General features: G+C 49.8%; 1 long non-coding RNA gene across 1 annotated transcript; it reads right to left on the bottom strand.

The window, feature by feature from the left end:
* Positions 1 to 8,724: 8,724 nt before the first annotated feature.
* Positions 8,725 to 12,041, bottom strand: LOC310850997. The gene is made up of 2 exons (XR_014567530.1): positions 11,868 to 12,041; positions 8,725 to 11,773 (listed from the first exon to the last, which is right to left on the bottom strand). It is a non-coding gene; the product is annotated as an uncharacterized lncRNA (long non-coding RNA).
* Between the last annotated feature and the right edge of the window lie 1,178 nt (positions 12,042 to 13,219).

Raw genomic sequence — 13,219 nt, 5'->3', positions numbered from 1 at the left:
TTTCCACCTGCAAAAAGCCAGCCTGGAATCTTCCATCTCTGGCTGGGGAGTTCCTTTTTTTTCATGGAATCCGATTAAAAAGGCAATTGTTCATTCTTCTTTTTCCATACATTTAACGTCAGGAGCAGTATTCTTCAGCCTGGGTAAAACAAGAATGTTTTCCAATTCCTCCTGAAAGTTGATAATAATAGGTGCACCTTACTAAGGAGGACATCCTGCAACTGTGGCACCACCACTGAAAAGGCCCTGTCATGGGTCAGCATCAACCAGGAAGCCTCTGGTGGTAGCCCCACCACCAAGGTCTCCATTGCCTGACACCAGCTGATTGACAGGAGAGTGTCTCCACCCCATGTGTTAAAGTGGCCCATGATGCAGAAGTGGCAGGAAAGGACTGCCACTTGGCTTCCAGGAAGTGAAGTGGCAGGAAAGGACTGCAACTTGGCTTCCAGGAAGTGAAGTCACTGTACTGACCTTCTGGCCAGATCCCTTTCCCAACCTCTGCTCTTGCCCCACCCACTTTCACCTGTGGCCCCTCCCACCACTGAGATGTGATCCCTGGAAGGTTGCCCTCGGGGAAATATGACCCTTGGCCTGCAAAAAAAGATCTCTGCTGCTGATTTTATATACACATTCACAGAGCAATGTGGGGTTGCATCCTAGGGAAGCTGCCCTGACACCACTGTGTTTCATTGCATCTTGGCTCTAGGAGCCCAAGAGGAGAAGCTTAATGGTAAAATTCCCATGATCACATAAATGACTCAGTCTGGGAATAAACTGATTGCAATGCAATCAGTCTGAAGACAATAATGCTTGTTAAGTCATCAACAAGCAGAGTCAAGCTCAAAGGCCACAATCTTCCCCTAAAAAGCCCGACTCAGAGGGTGAAATGTTATTAGTTGCAAAATATGGAGCCCATTCTTGCTAACCACTGGAGTTGGCAAATGTCCAGGGAAAAATTACAAGGGCTTTTAAAGACTGGGGATTTCAGTCATCTGTTGAAGTTCTGGAGGAGAGACATTCAGGGAAGTGTCTGATGCACATTTCCCAGACCTTTCCATATTGGGGTTTTCCAACCACTTTTTTCAATATCAAGAGGCATTTGCTCCTGTTTTGTCTCAAGCACAAGGGTGGGGAACCTTTTTCAACCTGAGGCCCACATTCTCTTTGTACAGGTATTGCTACAATGAGGCTGCATGGTTGGCAGAGCTGGAGCAAACTGTGGGCAGGGCCTGAGGAAAATGTGGGTGGAGGAAAAAGGGGTGCAACTTTTCCCTCCGGAAAGTAGGCTACATTCTAGCAATGTGAAATCCAGGGGTCTTTATACCCACACACTTCTCCATTCAGGCAAGCAAGAGGCATTATCACAGTGCAAGGACACATTCCTGCCGTGCAAAATTATTTGAGGTGCAGAGCAGAGCCATTAAGGGTTGTGACCTCGAGAGAGGGGGTGTAACCTGGAAAGGGACCTGATCTAGGGCAGGGCGATTAGCGCTCAGTTTGGCAGCTTGACCAATCCCCAAAAGATTTTTTTTTTCTAGGCCCCTGCCAACTTTGGTGGAGGAGTAAAAAAGGCAACAGAAATTGAAGTGAAGCCTTGATGGAGATGAAAATTGCTACGTCCCCAACCATCAGATTGATTGGTTTAGAGAAAAGGCAAGTAAAAGGGGACATGATAGAAGTGGAGAAAGAAAAGCTTTTCTCCCTCTGTTCCAACATTAAAGCTCATGGACATCCACTGAAGTGATGTTGAAACAGTGGCTTTTTGACCAATATACCAGCATGCCATGCTAAATGTCATTCATACCAGTGGGTATGATGTGATACAAAACAGATGTCATTGGGCAATGTCACAGCTTCCTGTCCCTTTCTGCACATTCTTACATCTGTTCTTCCATGATTCCCCCAGGGAAACAGCAGGAAAGAACTATATGCCAGTCTACCACTCAAAATCACATCAATTTACTGCCATAATTTTCTGGGTTAAAGGAGCTGTAAATGGGTCTTTTTCCGAAAAAAGAAAATGAGTGCTAAACATGTGCTATATTCCATTAGATTTGCAGAAGTGGCTTTTACATGGTGTGAAAGCTCAGATATAATGAGGAAACTGATAGGGAAACATTGGGGGAAAGGAAGAAGAAGAGGAAAAGGAAGAGGAAGAGGAAGAAGAAGAAGAGGAGGAGGAAGAGGAGGAGGAGGAGGAGGAGTTTGGATTTGATATCCCGCTTGAATCTCAAAGCTGCTAACATTCTCCTTTCCCTTCCTCCCCCACAACAAACACTCCGTGAGGTGAGTGAGGCTGAGAGACTTCAGAGAAGTGTGACTGGCCCAGGGTCACCCAGTAGCTGCATGTGGAGGAGTGGGGAATCTAACCCAGTTCACCAGATTACGAGACTACCGCTCTTAACCACTACACCACACCAGCTCCTGTGCTCTGTGAATGCAGCCATTGAATGAGTCAGGGAAGTGGAGTGATCACACTGCCCTCTCCATGCTTGTTTTCATTGCCTTCCACACACTGGAAGTCTGCTGTCTAAAAAGGGGGGACTCTTGTATCCATGGAGGTTCCCTGTACCAAGGTTCCAAGACATGCAGGGAGCCTCCACTGATACAAAAGGCTCCCCACCATATGTAGCTTCCAACTCATGGAAGGCAATGAAAACAGTCGGGGGAGGCTGAAGCTAGTACACTCGTCCCCTCTGCCACCCTCAGGTCACCAGTTACATGTTTATAATGCCTCCAGTGCGTAGCACAGCAACCCACAATGGAAGGAGATGTTCAGTAGCAAACACAGGATTCCCAAACTCATATTTACGGCCAGCATGCAGGTGGACATATGGCAGCATATGAAGATATATGACAATATCCTTGTGCTGAGTCAGACTATTGATCCATCAATTGCCTACTGTGAATGGCAGGATCACTCCAGGGGCTCTGACAGAGGTCTTTCCCACTATGTGCTGCATTACCTTTTAACCCAGGGATGAGGAAACCCTCAGCACTCTCTGCCAGACCACACTCCATCTCCAGCCATGCCTTCACTGACTGTGCTTTGCACTTTTTCTGAGTGTATTTGCATGGCTGAAATGTCTCCTTGAACTCTTGTCCAGATGGGCAAGAGAGCATTGTGGAACTGTGTGTAAAACTGGCCTATGGTACAGAGGTAAAATTTACATTAATTACTCCACCCACTTTTGCCTCTAGCCCCACCCACCAGTACCAAACGTGACTTTCAGGCTATAAAATGTTCTGCAACCAGTTTAGCCTCACCCTTGCTTCCTCAAGCTTCCTACCTTGTTCTTCACCTTTCCAACATATTTTCTCTGGCTCCCCTGTTCCTGGTTGTTCTTCGACCCTTGGCCAGGAAACATTCAAGATAAAGTCAGTTCAAATCAGAATCTCAAACACTCACTTTTCAAGTGCACTGTACAATCTTCCAGATTAAAAAAAAACAGAGTCAGCTGTTATGATTCCCAATTTTCCCTGGAGATTATAGTGCTGAACGGACAGCTCAGCTGTGCATTCAGTTTGGCATCTTCAACTTTTGGACAAACACTCAATGGTGGGATTGAGCTGAATATCCTTTCGTGATCTTTTTCAGCACAAACAAACAAAAATGAATAGGCGTCTATTCACATCCTTGATTGGCTGCTATTCTTGTGGGTATTTATTTATTTTTATTTCCTTTTTCCATCCCAGTAACAATGATGTTCCACAGGAGGCAGTGATGGCCACCGACTGGGATGGCTTTAAAAGAGGATTCAGCAAATTCATGGAGAACAAGGCTCTCAACGGCTACCAGCCATGATGACTATCCTCTGCCTCCATGGCCAGAGGCAGTAATGCTTCTGAATACCACTTGCTGGAAATCACAGGAAGCGAGCGTGCTCTTGTGCTCAGGTCCCGCTTTTAGCTACTTTGAGACTAGATGGGCCATTGTTCTATCCAGCAAGCTCTTCTTATATTTTCTTGAGAAGATTAAAGATGGAGGAACACACCCACCCTAGCTTTGCTTACAAATATCTATTGCAATTGGATTTCAATTGCATTTTTCAGTTCTCTTCAATCAATGTTCCTGGATTTTCCTATAATTGTTATTATTATTACAAGTGTGTGGTTTGTTTGTTTTTTGTCATCGTCAGAGGAGAGAAAATTAATTTCATTGCACATATTGATTTCTAAGAAAGGCTCCAAGATGCTGTCTTCTGAGCCTTCAAAACTATCATTTAAACTTGCGCCAGACCACCATGAGTGGAGTGCTATTGAACGGAAGGAACTTTTCCTCCCTTATATCCTGCCAGTTGGAACAAATAAAATATTCACAGGACTTGGTGGAAATGTACAGTATTTTTAACCTTCATCGTATTAATCAGGGTGAAAACAGTAGACATTTCTGTATGTTGTAGAAGTCTGTTCTATCAGCTAGAAGAGGTTAGTTCAGGGAGTGCTGAACTTCTAGAGTTGAGTCCACAGGTCCATGGGCAAGGCTTGATGACTGCAGTGGCAAGTGAGGGCTTGCATGTTTAAGACAGTCATCATTGATTTTTGCAAGGGTGTGAAGGGAAGAATGTGCCTCTCCACTTTATCACCCTGTCCATGTCCTAAATCCTTAATCCAGCACTCTTTTCTTGCAGAGGCCAACCAGATGCTCATGTAAAGCCAACAAACAGAATTTGAGCACAACTGCACTCTTCCCTCCTGTGGTTGCCAGCTACTGGTATTCAGAGACATACTGCCTTCAACAGTGGAGGGATGGCTATTGGGGCAAGTAGCCACTGATAGCCTTAGCTTAATTTAAAACCATCCGAATTGGTGGCCATCACTACCACCTCTGAGAGCAAATTTCTGAATCTTCCAATGTTCGCCTTCATTGGATGACTTCCAAGTTCTAATATTATGAGATAGGCTATGATACAGATGTTGGCCTTCCCTGCTTTTCTCCATCTCTCACTTCTGTCATTGTTGGAGATCCTTTCCGGCTTCTACTTATACCTTTAGATTTGTTGAAATATAGGCAATTCAGGTTTGAAACAAAGGGGAAAAGGCCATCAGTCCAATTAAATTTTAGGTACAAAATGTACCATAGATGTATATAACTGAGATGGCTTTACAAATAGGGGTGTGAATGGACACCAAGATTTGCCTTGTATCTTTGTGTTTTCTTTTCTTTTAAAAGTCTAGTCTGTTTCTGAATTGATCTGTGTTCTCTTGATTTCAATCTGTGTTTTGATTCCAAACCACGCGGTATAAAACAAAGGTTTGTATTTCCCGTGCAGTATAATGAGAAAGCAACTGTAACGTTTCCTCTTTTGGCCAAAGTAGACAACATTCACTGGCATAGGAGCCCTTCCAGAGTGGATTAAGCCTGTCAGATTGCAGACAAATTGGTCCGTGGTTTATCTGTGGGGGAAAATAAAAGGGATTTATTTTCTTTCATAATCCCTGATTATGGGAAGGGAGTGAGTAGGGGTTTGTCTCCTGCTCTTTTTTACCTGAAAACAATTCTGGGAAACCATTGGACCTTCAGATGCTGCTGAACTACAATTCCCAATGGCCAGGGGTGATGGGAGTTGTAGTTCAGTAACATCTGGAGGGCCAAAGGTTTCCAATACGTGCTCTAAATGTTAGCAGACCATGGCCAAGGCCATTCTAGATTCTGCTCCAGAATGGAAATGCAATCCAGAGTTTTGGCTGCCCAGAATCAATTTGCTCTGGAAGTCTTAACACTGCTGCTACCTAACAGTTTTATCCATCCTGATCCACTGAGTTGGAAATGTGTTTTGATGTGCATGCCATGCTACAGAGCATCTTGCCCTTGGGTTGTGGTCTAGTTGATTCTCACAGCCTTATCTGCCTCCTTGAAAATCCTTATCCACTTCAAGCATGGCCAGTTTCATGAGCAGCATTGTGAAATCTCTTCCAGTTTGATATCAGCAAACCCCAAAGTGACCATTACTCAATTTGATTCACAAAATAACACTTAACTTTATGTCCAGAAAAACATGTGTATACTCTCCCCACACACCCATCCTCTCCACACAATAACAACATTCAGAAGAACAAAAAGAGAACTTTCTGCAGATGTTGATGAGAAGAGCTTGGAGCCAACAAGGCTAAGCCAGTTGCGCAAATGCCGTAAATCCAGCAAGAAATGAGGCATAAAACGCACCATTTAGAAAACATCAGTGAAACTACAACCAACCTGAATTTATGGGTGCTTCCTTCTGCAAACATTTAAGAGCAGGAATCTTAAATGAAATGCCTGCTGAGCTGAATATTGTCGGCAGTAAACCACTTGCTTCAGGTGCAGAGAACATCATGGGCCAAAATGTGTGTGTATGTGTGTAAAAGCAGGATTCGTCAAAACCACCACACGAAACAGAGATGCAAGAGAAAAGACACCCTAGAAAATAAACAAAGTGAGTTCCTAATGTAACCTCTGGCTGACTTGCATAAGTTGGAACGCTGTACTTTTAGTGCTTTATTGCTGTATTAAGCTTCTTGGCCCCGATCCAACTATGTGTACGTACACAGTGGTCAGAGCCATGCATTAATCACTCTGTCAAATAAACATCATGCTGATCAGATGGACTGATCATTCATACATGTGGAAGATCAGGGTTCTAGATTGCGTGGGGAGCCCAACCTCACCCCCGACGCAGAAGTGTACTTTTTATAACACTAAGTGCCAGGGAAATTCACATGAAATTAGGGGTGAGGCTAAGTGCATGCTCCTTGCAGGCCAGTTCTACATATGCGTAGAAGAGCACATGAATATGGGTTTAGAGTTAAAAAATTCTCCACCTAGGAATTTGTTTTGAATACCAGGGGGGAAACTGAAGCTGTGTGCATATTACCATTTACTCCAGTTCCTGCACACCCCCACCACCAGTGTTTGAAGCCAAGTACACAGGACGTTAGCCTCCATCAATATGTATCCTGTAGTCTCTTGGGAAATAAGAATAAGAGAAGAACCATGTAATCCAGCATTCTGTTCTCACGGTGGCGAACCAGATGCCTGTAGGAAGCAGGCAAGCAGGACCTGAGCACAAGAGGGAGCTGTTCCTGGAGGAAGAACTGTGAGGGGAGACACTCCATCAGGCAAGGCCTCCTTCCACCTGCCTTGCCCCACCCTCCGACCCTAGGAGTCCTCATAAGGGAGCTGTTCCTGGAGGAAGAACTGTGAGGGAAGACACTCCATCAGGCAAGGCCTCCTTCCACCTGCCTTGCCCCACCCTCCGACCCTAGGAGTCCTCATAAGGGAGCTGTTCCTGGAGGAAGAACTGTGAGGGGAGACACTCCATGAGGCAAGGCCTCCTTCCACCTGCCTTGCCCCGCCCTCCGACCCTAGGAGTCCTCATAAGGGAGCTGTTCCTGGAGGAAGAACTGTGAGGGGAGACACTCCATCAGGCAAGGCCTCCTTCCACCTGCCTTGCCCCACCCTCCGACCCTAGGAGTCCTCATAAGGGAGCTGTTCCTGGAGGAAGAACTGTGAGGGAAGACACTCCATCAGGCAAGGCCTCCTTCCACCTGCCTTGCTCTACCCTCCGACCCTAGGAGTCCTCATAAGGGAGCTGTTCCTGGAGGAAGAACTGTGAGAGGAGACACTCCATCAGGAAAGGCCTCCTTCCACCTGCCTTGCCCCACCCTCCGACCCTAGGAGTCCTCATAAGGGAGCTGTTCCTGGAGGAAGAACTGTGAGGGAAGACACTCCATCAGGAAAGGCCTCCTTCCACCTGCCTTGCCCCACCCTCCGACCCTAGGAGTCCTCATAAGGGAGCTGTTCCTGGAGGAAGAACTGTGAGGGGAGACACTCCATGAGGCAAGGCCTCCTTCCACCTGCCTTGCCCCGCCCTCCGACCCTAGGAGTCCTCATAAGGGAGCTGTTCCTGGAGGAAGAACTGTGAGGGGAGACACTCCATGAGGCAAGGCCTCCTTCCACCTGCCTTGCCCCGCCCTCCGACCCTAGGAGTCCTCATAAGGGAGCTGTTCCTGGAGGAAGAACTGTGAGGGGAGACACTCCATCAGGCAAGGCCTCCTTCCACCTGCCTTGCCCCACCCTCCGACCCTAGGAGTCCTCATAAGGGAGCTGTTCCTGGAGGAAGAACTGTGAGGGGAGACACTCCATGAGGCAAGGCCTCCTTCCACCTGCCTTGCCCCGCCCTCCGACCCTAGGAGTCCTCATAAGGGAGCTGTTCCTGGAGGAAGAACTGTGAGGGGAGACACTCCATCAGGCAAGGCCTCCTTCCACCTGCCTTGCCCCGCCCTCCGACCCTAGGAGTCCTCATAAGGGAGCTGTTCCTGGAGGAAGAACTGTGAGGGGAGACACTCCATCAGGCAAGGCCTCCTTCCACCTGCCTTGCCCCACCCTCCGACCCTAGGAGTCCTCATAAGGGAGCTGTTCCTGGAGGAAGAACTGTGAGGGGAGACACTCCATCAGGCAAGGCCTCCTTCCACCTGCCTTGCTCTACCCTCCGACCCTAGGAGTCCTCATAAGGGAGCTGTTCCTGGAGGAAGAACTGTGAGGGGAGACACTCCATCAGGCAAGGCCTCCTTCCACCTGCCTTGCCCCACCCTCCGACCCTAGGAGTCCTCATAAGGGAGCTGTTCCTGGAGGAAGAACTGTGAGGGGAGACACTCCATCAGGCAAGGCCTCCTTCCACCTGCCTTGCCCCACCCTCCGACCCTAGGAGTCCTCATAAGGGAGCTGTTCCTGGAGGAAGAACTGTGAGGGGAGACACTCCATCAGGCAAGGCCTCCTTCCACCTGCCTTGCCCCACCCTCCGACCCTAGGAGTCCTCATAAGGGAGCTGTTCCTGGAGGAAGAACTGTGAGGGGAGACACTCCATCAGGCAAGGCCTCCTTCCACCTGCCTTGCTCTACCCTCCGACCCTAGGAGTCCTCATAAGGGAGCTGTTCCTGGAGGAAGAACTGTGAGGGGAGACACTCCATCAGGCAAGGCCTCCTTCCACCTGCCTTGCCCCACCCTCCGACCCTAGGAGTCCTCATAAGGGAGCTGTTCCTGGAGGAAGAACTGTGAGGGGAGACACTCCATCAGGCAAGGCCTCCTTCCACCTGCCTTGCCCCACCCTCCGACCCTAGGAGTCCTCATAAGGGAGCTGTTCCTGGAGGAAGAACTGTGAGGGAAGACACTCCATCAGGAAAGGCCTCCTTCCACCTGCCTTGCCCCACCCTCCGACCCTAGGAGTCCTCATAAGGGAGCTGTTCCTGGAGGAAGAACTGTGAGGGGAGACACTCCATGAGGCAAGGCCTCCTTCCACCTGCCTTGCCCCGCCCTCCGACCCTAGGAGTCCTCATAAGGGAGCTGTTCCTGGAGGAAGAACTGTGAGGGGAGACACTCCATGAGGCAAGGCCTCCTTCCACCTGCCTTGCCCCGCCCTCCGACCCTAGGAGTCCTCATAAGGGAGCTGTTCCTGGAGGAAGAACTGTGAGGGGAGACACTCCATCAGGCAAGGCCTCCTTCCACCTGCCTTGCCCCACCCTCCGACCCTAGGAGTCCTCATAAGGGAGCTGTTCCTGGAGGAAGAACTGTGAGGGGAGACACTCCATGAGGCAAGGCCTCCTTCCACCTGCCTTGCCCCGCCCTCCGACCCTAGGAGTCCTCATAAGGGAGCTGTTCCTGGAGGAAGAACTGTGAGGGGAGACACTCCATGAGGCAAGGCCTCCTTCCACCTGCCTTGCCCCACCCTCCGACCCTAGGAGTCCTCATAAGGGAGCTGTTCCTGGAGGAAGAACTGTGAGGGGAGACACTCCATCAGGCAAGGCCTCCTTCCACCTGCCTTGCCCCACCCTCCGACCCTAGGAGTCCTCATAAGGGAGCTGTTCCTGGAGGAAGAACTGTGAGAGGAGACACTCCATCAGGAAAGGCCTCCTTCCACCTGCCTTGCCCCACCCTCCGACCCTAGGAGTCCTCATAAGGGAGCTGTTCCTGGAGGAAGAACTGTGAGGGAAGACACTCCATCAGGAAAGGCCTCCTTCCACCTGCCTTGCCCCACCCTCCGACCCTAGGAGTCCTCATAAGGGAGCTGTTCCTGGAGGAAGAACTGTGAGGGGAGACACTCCATGAGGCAAGGCCTCCTTCCACCTGCCTTGCCCCGCCCTCCGACCCTAGGAGTCCTCATAAGGGAGCTGTTCCTGGAGGAAGAACTGTGAGGGGAGACACTCCATGAGGCAAGGCCTCCTTCCACCTGCCTTGCCCCGCCCTCCGACCCTAGGAGTCCTCATAAGGGAGCTGTTCCTGGAGGAAGAACTGTGAGGGGAGACACTCCATCAGGCAAGGCCTCCTTCCACCTGCCTTGCCCCACCCTCCGACCCTAGGAGTCCTCATAAGGGAGCTGTTCCTGGAGGAAGAACTGTGAGGGGAGACACTCCATGAGGCAAGGCCTCCTTCCACCTGCCTTGCCCCGCCCTCCGACCCTAGGAGTCCTCATAAGGGAGCTGTTCCTGGAGGAAGAACTGTGAGGGGAGACACTCCATCAGGCAAGGCCTCCTTCCACCTGCCTTGCCCCGCCCTCCGACCCTAGGAGTCCTCATAAGGGAGCTGTTCCTGGAGGAAGAACTGTGAGGGGAGACACTCCATCAGGCAAGGCCTCCTTCCACCTGCCTTGCCCCACCCTCCGACCCTAGGAGTCCTCATAAGGGAGCTGTTCCTGGAGGAAGAACTGTGAGGGGAGACACTCCATCAGGCAAGGCCTCCTTCCACCTGCCTTGCCCCACCCTCCGACCCTAGGAGTCCTCATAAGGGAGCTGTTCCTGGAGGAAGAACTGTGAGGGGAGACACTCCATCAGGCAAGGCCTCCTTCCACCTGCCTTGCCCCACCCTCCGACCCTAGGAGTCCTCATAAGGGAGCTGTTCCTGGAGGAAGAACTGTGAGGGGAGACACTCCATCAGGCAAGGCCTCCTTCCACCTGCCTTGCCCCACCCTCCGACCCTAGGAGTCCTCATAAGGGAGCTGTTCCTGGAGGAAGAACTGTGAGGGGAGACACTCCATCAGGCAAGGCCTCCTTCCACCTGCCTTGCCCCACCCTCCGACCCTAGGAGTCCTCATAAGGGAGCTGTTCCTGGAGGAAGAACTGTGAGGGGAGACACTCCATCAGGCAAGGCCTCCTTCCACCTGCCTTGCCCCACCCTCCGACCCTAGGAGTCCTCATAAGGGAGCTGTTCCTGGAGGAAGAACTGTGAGGGGAGACACTCCATCAGGCAAGGCCTCCTTCCACCTGCCTTGCCCCACCCTCCGACCCTAGGAGTCCTCATAAGGGAGCTGTTCCTGGAGGAAGAACTGTGAGGGGAGACACTCCATCAGGCAAGGCCTCCTTCCACCTGCCTTGCCCCACCCTCCGACCCTAGGAGTCCTCATAAGGGAGCTGTTCCTGGAGGAAGAACTGTGAGGGGAGACACTCCATCAGGCAAGGCCTCCTTCCACCTGCCTTGCCCCACCCTCCGACCCTAGGAGTCCTCATAAGGGAGCTGTTCCTGGAGGAAGAACTGTGAGGGGAGACACTCCATCAGGCAAGGCCTCCTTCCACCTGCCTTGCCCCACCCTCCGACCCTAGGAGTCCTCATAAGGGAGCTGTTCCTGGAGGAAGAACTGTGAGGGGAGACACTCCATCAGGCAAGGCCTCCTTCCACCTGCCTTGCCCCACCCTCCGACCCTAGGAGTCCTCATAAGGGAGCTGTTCCTGGAGGAAGAACTGTGAGGGGAGACACTCCATCAGGCAAGGCCTCCTTCCACCTGCCTTGCCCCACCCTCCGACCCTAGGAGTCCTCATAAGGGAGCTGTTCCTGGAGGAAGAACTGTGAGGGGAGACACTCCATCAGGCAAGGCCTCCTTCCACCTGCCTTGCTCTACCCTCTGCTTCTCAATGCGTATTGTATTGTTTTATGTACTGTGGCTTGCCATTATTTTATTGATTATAGTTTAGATATTGTTTATTGTAACTGTTGAGTGGATTTCCGTTTAATGTTTCTATGCCGATATTATTATTTTATACTATTCTAATGATTGTTAACTGTTATTTTTTTGATGTAGGCTGCCTATTTTAAAGTTATTTTTATTATCACATTTTTGTATTGCATTAGATTGTTTTAAGATGTACATTTTTTATTTCTTCAGCTTGTAAGCCACCTTGAGTATTGTAAGATAGAAAGACGGTATACAAATTAAAAATGATGATGAAAAAATGATGATGAGCACTCTGTCCACCTGCAATTCCCAGCAATTGGTATGATGCTCCTGACAGTGGAGGGAGAATGTAGCCATTGTGGCTAGTAGCTATTGATCTCCATGAATTTGTCCAATCCTCTTTCAAAGCCATCCAAGTTGGTGGCCATCACTGCCTCCTGTGGGACTGAATGTCATAATATAATTATGCACTGCATGGAGAAGCACTTTCTTTTATCCGTCCCAAATCTTCTAAGTTGCAACTTCATTGGTTCAAAATGAAGGGAGAAAAAGCTTTTTCTTTCCATTTTTTCCATTCTGTGCATAATTTTGTAAGCTTCTGTCTTACTCACCTTTGCTGCAACCTTTCTCTATTGGGGAGTTTCCCCATCCCTTGATCATTGTGGTTGCATGCAGGGGCTTCATGCATTTCCCCTCAAACCAGCTTCCATCAGCTTTGAAAAAGTAAGCCATGGTTAAGCGGAAGTGGGTGCATTTCAGACCTCTGTTCAGGGGAGACTTTAGCATATGTGTCGCCAGGGTGCAAAGATCCACCCAGCGCCCCCAAGTCTGACAAGTGCTGCCATGTGAATGACAAGCGCCACCGCTGGCATGGCACGTCTTTGGTAAATGAGCTCACAAAGTCAGAAGTCCTTTAGTGAAACAGTAGGTATACATTTCAGTAATACCTAGGTATATATGTATTCTGTTTTTCTAGCTTGATCAATATTATTATTTCAAAACAGGTAGATAGATAAAGAGCTTAGGCGGCTTCAGCAGCAGGCACCTGGCACCCCCTAGAATTCAGCGCCTGGGTGCCCTGCATCCCTTGCATCCCCAGGTAAAGATGGCCCTGCCCCTGTTGCATGTGCATAGATGACACTGTGTGCGCAGGTAAAGGTAAAGGGACCCCTGACCATTAGGTCCAGTCGTGGCCGAATCTAGGGTTGCAGCGCTCACCTTGCTTTACTGGCCGAGGGAGCTGGCGTACAGCTTCCAGGTCATGTGGCCAGCATGACTAAGCCACTTCTGGCGAACCA

The sequence above is a fragment of the Podarcis gaigeae genome (assembly GCF_964106915.1).
Source record: "Podarcis gaigeae genome assembly, chromosome: 8".
Taxonomy (NCBI): Eukaryota; Metazoa; Chordata; class Lepidosauria; order Squamata; family Lacertidae; genus Podarcis; species Podarcis gaigeae.
The sequence above is the reverse complement of the archived record's forward strand: the minus strand, read 5'-3'. Positions and strand labels throughout refer to the sequence as shown.